The sequence below is a fragment of the Sarcophilus harrisii genome, chromosome 6 (genome assembly GCF_902635505.1).
Source record: "Sarcophilus harrisii chromosome 6, mSarHar1.11, whole genome shotgun sequence".
NCBI classification, from domain to species: Eukaryota; Metazoa; Chordata; class Mammalia; order Dasyuromorphia; family Dasyuridae; genus Sarcophilus; species Sarcophilus harrisii.
The window spans coordinates 195,875,302-195,884,325 of record NC_045431.1 but is presented as its reverse complement, the minus strand read 5'-3'; positions in this window follow the sequence as shown (position 1 = coordinate 195,884,325).

The window sequence follows — 9,024 nt, the reverse complement described above, 5'->3', positions numbered from 1 at the left end:
TATGGGTAAGGAAAGTGAGGCTGGAAGAGGGTGAGTGGCTTGCCCAGGATCATCCAGTTAGCAGGTGTCTGAGGTTGGGAGCAAGGTTGTTTACCTTCACTTAGCTAGTGGGCTAGCCCACTTTCTATGTGTCTTTGATGATGCTTTTAATTACTTTTTAACACAGATTATCCCTGCTAATATATCGAACCATATTTACTCTCACAACAGATCTATCCATCATCCCATTGCCCCTTCAATTTGGATTCTTCTAAGATGATTACCCCCTAAAACACTTCAGTTGGCAATATAATGGACCAATGTGAAAGTCATTTATTCTAATCTATTATTCTAGTGTTCATTGGTAGAGATCCCCTCTTTAGAATCCCTGATGGGCGATCATCAACCTTTTGCTTGACCATTTCCAATAATAGGACAGAGAACATTGGGCTTTGATATGGTCACACTTGTGTCATAAGAAGATAATTTTAGAATTTTAACAGCATTTGGAACATTTTACTTCTATTACTATATCCTAAATCCTTTTTGCGTCTTTAAACAAGGGGCTAACATGCATCCCCACTGCCTTATAGAATCATAGTCATACATCCAGTAGTATTAATTACTACATGAGTTTTTTCTTTATTTGCCCAAAGTATTAGCACTCTCTCTTGAAGTTACTTGTTGATTTGTATGCATTTGCTTATGAACAAATTGAGCCACATACACGATATCAGAGATTGATTCTATTTTTGTCTTTGGATCTCCAGCTGAGAAGAATAAGCACATTCTGTGTGTAGGAGACAGTTTATACAAATGCTTGGGAGAAGGAGAATGAATATCAGGTGCAGGCAACAGTTTGCAAAAGCATGTCCTTAAATTTTCACTGTAAGCATTACATCTCAAATCAGGACTAAATTTATTTGTTTTGTTCAGTCTAGTCTTAAGAAAGTGATGGAGAAAGTGTTAATAATTCATATCAACATTGAGTATACTATTCTCCCTCCTGAAAGTCAGTTGTTAAGCATTTACCAGTGCATTCCTGACTGTAGGGAATAGCAAGAAGGCCAGGTTACCTGCAATGAAGGAAAACAATGTAGAATATGGCTGAAAATATAGACAGGAACTTGATCAAGGAAGACCTAAAATGGCAGATTGAAGATTTTGTATTTTGTCCTAGAAGCAATAGAGAGTCACTGAAGGCTGGTCAAAAGGATTTTGATGTGATCACAATTGTTTAATAGAAAGATAACTTTAGAATTTTAATAGCTGGGTGGAGACTGAATTGTAGAGGAAAGAGACCAGCAGCAGTGAGACCAATTAAGATGTGTTAATATTACTGTGAATGATTCCCTGGACAACAGCTCTTGAAAAAGATACTTATGTAGTAGAAAGAATATTGAGGGCAGAGGGGTCTGGATTTAAATCCTGATCCTGCTAGTTCCTAACTGTATGATCTTAAGCAAGTCATTTACACTCTTTTGACCCCAGTTTTCTCAGCTGAAAAAGAAAAGGATTGGACTTCATTAATTTTTCTTTTTTCTCCACGATCTGCTGGTGAATACAGGCCTGAGTACCTACTTAAATGATCTTTCTTCCATAACTCCCTCCTAGGTGGGAGTGCCATAATGTACTTCAGAGCAACATATTTTGAAAATTATGAATACTTAGAGTTGTGACAAACATCGAGTTGGGTTATGCAGCTAATGATTTGAATGAGTAAGACTATGATTTCTATGATATAGAGGTTGAGGGAACTTAGAGGCATTGTGGGTTCAGTGAAAAGAACATTGACTCTACAGTTGCTATTGTGAGTCATGTCTGATTATTCCTGACCCCAAGAACATTGACTCTACAGTTGTTATTGTGAGTCATATCTGATTATTCCTGTCCCCATTTGGGGTTTTCTTGGCAAAATACTGGGGATAGTTTGTATTTCCTTCCCTAGCTCATTTTACAGATGAAGAAACTGAGGCAAACAGGGTAAAGTGACACAGGATCACACAGCTAGTAATGTTGCCATTGTTTAGTCATTTCAGTCATGTACAATTCTTTGTGACTCCATTTGGGGTTTTCTTGGCTAATATACTGGAAGGGCTTGCCATTTCTTTCTCTAGGTCATTTTACAGGAACTGAGAAATTGAGGCAAACAGGATTAAGTGGCTTGCCCAGGGTCACACACATAGGAAGTATCTGAGGCTATATTTAAAGTTAGGAAAATGAATTAGGAAGAGTGCCATTCTATCCACTTCTTTAATTTTATTTGGTAAACGAGGAGGTTGTACTAGAGTTCCCTTCTAGCTAGAAATCTAAGTTCCTAGAGATAATCATTTTTCACATAAAAGTGTAGACCCAAGGGACCTAATTACCTTTCTTTCACTAAAGGGCTCCAGCTCTGAGCCAAGTTGGGTTAAGTTTAGATCTGGGGAAATCTGACCTCTAAAAAAGAGATAAGATTCCTTCTTACATTCTCTGGCTCTTTATTCCTTCACAGAACCTCAGAAAAAAAGCAAAGAAAGCAGTGGCTTAGGGTTTCCACTCATCAGGACCATTTGGATCTAGACTAGGCTCTGTTTCAGTTACAAGACATTAAGGGATTAAGTGCATTGGTGCTGGTGAGGATATTCCTGCAGCATTATGAGATTTGAGCAATGATCTTGCTTCAGAGTGCATTTAGAGAGTCAGTACCAAAATATATTCCATATTCCCCTATAATATTAAGAGCTTAACACCAGGGTGATCAGAGGGGAGAGACATTCAGCTGTCCAAGATCAATTTCACAGTGGGGAGGGCCTCTCAGGACCATGATGAGGGGATTGTTAAAACACCCCTCTAAATGTTGTACAGGGACTCTGAAAGAACTTAGATGGACAAGTTAACAATACTAATATTGGAAATTCTTGTAGACAGTGTTCAATTCCTTGGAGGAGGGGAGTCTGGAGGAATAAATATTCGGGGATAGCTCTTAAGAAATAAAGATCAAAGAAACTAAGGAAATATGGTTCATACATTCAAAAAATATAGTATGTGCTCTAAATTTATTCTCCCATCTCCTACTCATACTACTCAGCTTGTTTCCCAAAGGAAAGTTGACTATTTCTCTGCTTTGGCTTCTAGGTATAACACTTGACTTTGGGCTCATTTGCTCAATCTCTGTTCACAATGGCAGGCTGATTCTGCCTATGGGTGGCCATTCCTATTTTCAAGATTCTAGGGATAATTGGGGGGTGGGGTGGCTAATTTCCTAACACTAACTTCCCAGTCCCTACCAGTATATTCCTCTTTAACAATCTACCAGTATACATTGCTTTAGGACTAGCCTTTATTCAAATGGCATGGCAAGAAGAGTAATTGCAAAACATTATCCTTCAAACCTTCACATATATTTCATGTGGGGAAGAGTAAGCATGAACTTTGAGTACCATCTTGATGAGATACAATTGTAGGGAACACATGGTTAGGTAAATCACAACTCTGGAACTGAGGGATGGTGTCCTTCTTTTAGCCAGAGGGCCCCACAAAATTCCCTCTAGGGCATGCTCCATTGCTCAGCAGGATTGATTCCTCATAAGATTTAGCATATCTGTTTTATGGACAGCTCAAATAGGTTTATACCTCATAGAATGATGTGTTTCCAATGGCTAGGTCATTCAGCTGTTGGACTGGATCCAACTGGTCGTTCATCTATTGTACTTGTAGCTCACCAGGCTTGGCTACTAGAAAAGATAAGATGCTACTGGAACTTATTCAGGCTTTCAGTTGTGTCTGACTCTCTCTCTTCTTATTCTTCTTCCTCTTCCTTCTCCTCCTCTTCCTCCTCTCTCTCTCTCTGTCTCTCTCTCTCTCTCTCTCTCTCTCTCTCCCTCCCTTTCTAATATCCAAATATATACAAAGATAATTTTTAGTTTTTTTATTATAGCTTTTTATTTACAAGATATGTGCATGGGTAATTTTTCAGCATTGACAGTTGCAAAACCTTTTGTTCCAATTTTTCCCCTTCTTCACCCCACCCTCCCCTCACCCTCCCCTTGATGGCAGGTTGACCAATACATGTGAAATATGTTAAAGTATATGTCAAATACAATATATGTATACATGTCCATACAGTTATTTTGCTGAACAAAAAGATTCAGACTTTGAAATAGTGTACAGTTAGCCTGTGAAGGAAATCAAAAATGCAGGCAGACACAAAATAGAGGGATTGGGAATTCTATGTAGTGGTTCATATTCATTTCCCAAAATTCTTTTGCTGGGTGTAGCTGGTTCAATTCAATACTGCTCCCTTGGAACTGATTTAGTTCATCTCATTGTTGAAGAGGGCCACATCCATCAGAATTGATAATCATATAGTATTATTGTTGAAGTATATAATGATCTCCTGGTCCTGCTCATTTTACTCAGCATCAGTTCATGTAAGTCTCTCTGGACCTTTCTGAAATCATCCTGTTGATCATTTGTTACAGAGCAATAATATTCCATAACATTCATATACCATAATTTATTCAGCCATTCTCCAATTGATGGGCATCCACTCAGTTTCCAGTTTCTAGACACTACAAAGAGACCTGCCACAAACATTTTTGCACATACAGGTCCCTTTCCCTTCTTTAAGACCTCTTTGGGATGTAAGCCCAGTAGTAACACTGCTGGATCAAAGAGTATGCACAGTTGGATAACTTTTGGAGCATAGTTCCAAATCGCTCTCCAGAATGGCTGGATGTAGTCACAATTCCACCAACAATGTACCAGTGTCCCAGTTTTCCCATATCCCCTCTAACATTCAGCATTATCTTTCCCTGTCATTCTAACCAATCTGAGAGGTGTGTAGTGGTATCTCAGAGTTGTCTTAATTTGCATTTCTCTGAGTAATAATGACTTGGAACATTTTATCATATGGCTAGAAATAGTTTCAATTTCTTTGTCTGAGAACTATCTGTTCATATCTTTTGACCATTTATCAATTGGAGAATGGTTTAATTTCTTATAAAGTAGAGTCAATTCTCTCTATATTTTGGAAATAAGGCCTTACAAAGATAATTCTCAACATTCAACTTTGCAAAATCTCATGTTCCAAATTTTTCTCCCTACCTTCTCTCTTCATTCTATGTCTGACTCTCTTTGACCATGAGGTTCATATTATCCAGGGTTTGTTTGTTTGTTTGTTTCTTTTTGGCAAAGATACTGAAATGGTTTGCCATTTCCTTTTCCAGTGAATTAAGGCAAACAGAGATAAATGACTTGCCCAGACCCACACAACTAGTAAATGTCTAAGGCCAGATTTTAATTCACATCTTCTTGACTCCTCCCAGCACTCTATCCATTGTACCAATTAGCTGCCTCCTAGGCAAACAATGGTTAAGTAATTGGTTTAGAAAGTATCTGAGACTGGATTTGAATTCAGACCTTCCTGACTTCAGATGCTAATAGCCAGTGAATATAATAAAGTGTGTATAATATACATAATATTATGTATATATATATATAATATACTATAATAAAAGTATAATATAAGTGGCCATTCTGCCACTGGACTCCTGCTGTACAACTGGGGCTGCCATTGTGCTTGAGCTTTGGGCTCTTCTCAGAAAATGGTATCTGTGCTGAACAGTCATCCCCTGGACTCCGAGGACCTCATATTTGATGAGTAGATACAATCTTTTCCAACATTCAGTTACTGGCTTGGCTGGGTGATACGTGGCTTCTTCAGCTAGAGTGTGACAATGTACTTTGAGCTAGGGCAATTATTCTTAGTTTAGGATTGGCAGAATCTGTTTCTTTTTGATTCGTTCAGAATCTTAACTCTGAGGTCTATTATTTCCAAGCAGGATATGAAAGAGATCTAGCTTGTACTGTTTTGACAATCCTTTTTGTTCAATTCCCTTTCCTCACTAAGGCACTCTACCTTGCTTTAGAATTATCAGTCTAAATTCAGTTAATTCTATTTCTCATCCTTTTTTGGGGGGGGGATTTTTTGCAAATGACTGATTAGGAGCAATGGTATGGATACATTCTGTGTCCTGTAGGCAAGTTATTGTCTAGCTCAAGGCTTCTTAAACTTTCTTCACTTGCAACCCCTTTTCACCTGAGAAACTTTTACATGACAACGGGTATATAGGCGTATAAAATAGATGTACAAATCAAATATTTATTGATAATGAATCATAATTTCATGACCCCCACATTCAGTTAAGAGATCGATCAGGAACCACAGTTTAAGAAGCTGGGGTTTAGCTAATCTCTTCAGAAGCAATTTAGCCATTAAAATCTCAGACCTTTTCTAGGGTATATTTTGTATCTGAAGGCTTTTACCTTTCAAAGTTTCTGTTTTTTAGTCTCCCCCCCATTTCCTTCTTTTGACCAAGAGTCACCAAAGCACTTCCTCTTACACTTTGGGGATAATCCTGAGAGGTTCTGTGCCCCCAGTTTGTGTGTTCCACCCACTATATTGATCATTTGGTAGACATGTTATACATACATACATACATATATACATACATACATACATATATGTGTATATATATATATATATATTTACAAAGAGATATTTACTGAGAAGATATAGCAAGGAGAGATGTTACCAAAACATACCCTAAACCAAGAGCACATTCTCCCCTTGTATGCCTTGTATAGCTGGAAGAATAGATTCAGGTCCTGGGAAAAATAGATTCAAGTTTAATGTGGTTGGTACAAAATATTTTCTTCCTTCCTCCCTTTCAATGCATTATAATATCCCGTTCCCCTCCACAATTATTGAATCCCTGGGAAGAATGGGTTTAAACTTGAATCACAAAAGTACTGAGACATATGTATGCCTCAGGGACAGCCCTGGTAATCTTTTCCCTTCTCTATTAAATCTCTATTAATTTAATTTCTAGTGTTGATTATGGGTGAGTGATTCTTTTACATGGTTATACAGGTTCAGTGAGTCATCTGATGGAGAGATTAACTAATGGGATCGATTAAGCAATCCCTCATGTACTGTAATAGCTTCTCACTAAATTTGGCTGTTACTTTCAATGACTTGAGTTATTGGTTGGACATCTCATGGCTTTGATGAATCTTCTGGTTTCACCAGTTTTTTGGGTTCTCCCATATCAGAATATTTATTTACTTAATATTCAGAAAGAACAAATATAAAAGAAAAATATACATTGGCTCATGAGAGCACAACAGCAGGCTGCGGGATAGGGCTGCTGCTGTTCCTCCTTCTAAATAGAAGTTCACATCAGATTTTGCCTGGCTCACTGTGAGAAAGGGAAAGATAGGGCAAAGCAATCCTTTTTTATATAAACTAATTTCTATTACAGTGCATACTGAGTTATGAGTTTCTCCAGTTCTGTAGGAACCAGAACTTTCTTTGTCGCCATGTGGCACTACATTCTCAGGCACTGATAACAGTATTGTCGGATCTGAGAACTGATAGAACCATTGGGGAAAGAAATTTGGAATTATGCTTTTAAAAAAATGACCAAAATGTCCCTATCCTTTGACCTACAGATACAGATAAGACATATAGCTTGATCGAAATACATGGTTGTGAAAAAATTCCTTGCATTCATTTTAGAATCTGTCTGGGTTTCTGGTCAGCAGAGACCCTTATTTAAGGGTCTCTAGGTAGCAGACACTGGTGGTTCAGTTTCCTGGAGTCGTATGTCTAGGTTCAAATAATGCAATAAGGTATACTCACAATTTCCACAATTGAATAGTTTTCTCACAAGACAGAAACTGAAGCTAGCTCCAAAACTGAGTCCCAAGACAGTCAGTCTGGTTCAAACTACTTATAAGGCTCATAATGGACTAATTTTGAGAAGGGAGTTATATGTCATCAAGGTAACCAAGAACACTTAAACATAAGCATAAACACCATAAAATAAAAGACTAAAGCAATGCAATAGGCTTCAATGTTATTTAGGATCAAGTTACTTTGTATCTGAGTAAACCACTATTTAATCAGCACATTTTGAAGTGAGTCCCAGAGGTCCCCATAGTCATCCTGGCTGTTCCTGGATCTTTCACCTCTGATTCTGGAATAGGTCTCATTCTGAGGGCAGCTCTGAAAGGAATTCCATTTCTCTAGATCCAAATCACTTGTAGAGATTCCTAGGTAGATAAAATCTGGTAGTAATAACACTTTATACAATTTAGTACAATCTCTTAAATTTGGTTCTTCAAACCTGAAATTTCAGAGAATTTCAATTTTTATATTCTATTTGCTATTTTTATTGTAACTGAACCTTCTATATAATATACAAATCTTTAAAAAATTATGAATGTCTTATTTATAAAGATACTTTAAAGATAAAAAATAGAATTCCTTTTCTTTACAAAGCAATTTTATATGCAAAATCCTTAATCCAATTTTGAGAACTTATTACTAAAATATATTAAAAGTCTGAATTTCTGTGCTAGATTTATTAGAAGACAATCTACATACATAAGTTTACTTCTTAGAGAAAACAGTTTAATCCTGTCGCTTTCTCAAAATTTACTATTCTACTTTATTAGAAAACTTTTACTTTATATATTTTCTTTATTACTTTATGTAATTCCTCCTTTTGTAGTGTGTACACACACACACACACACACACACACACACATACACGCATGTATTAAGTCCAAGATAGAAAGGTCCCATAGTAAAAATATTACTAGCAGTGCATTTTTGTGTATCAAAGCAATGAAAATAATAATAGCTGGCATTTTTGTAATGCTTTAGGTTTTGTAAAATACTTTACATATATCACCTCACTTGATCTTCATGGGAAGGTAAATGCTATTAGGATTTCCATTTTATAAATGAAGAAACTAAAACTGTGAGAGATTAAGGGATCATCACTGGTAGATGATAATATCATCTGAGAGATTTTCCATTATTCTGGAATCTTTCCATCTCTGTGATACCTTGGAAATATTTTCCTTCAGTGACTTTACAACAGTTTTGTCTCCCACATTGATTTCTTATGCCTACATTTAATCATATCTAACTGTTTTTTCCAGTTTCATTTCTTAAACTTTCATTTGCATTTCTAATTCTTCATATGGCAC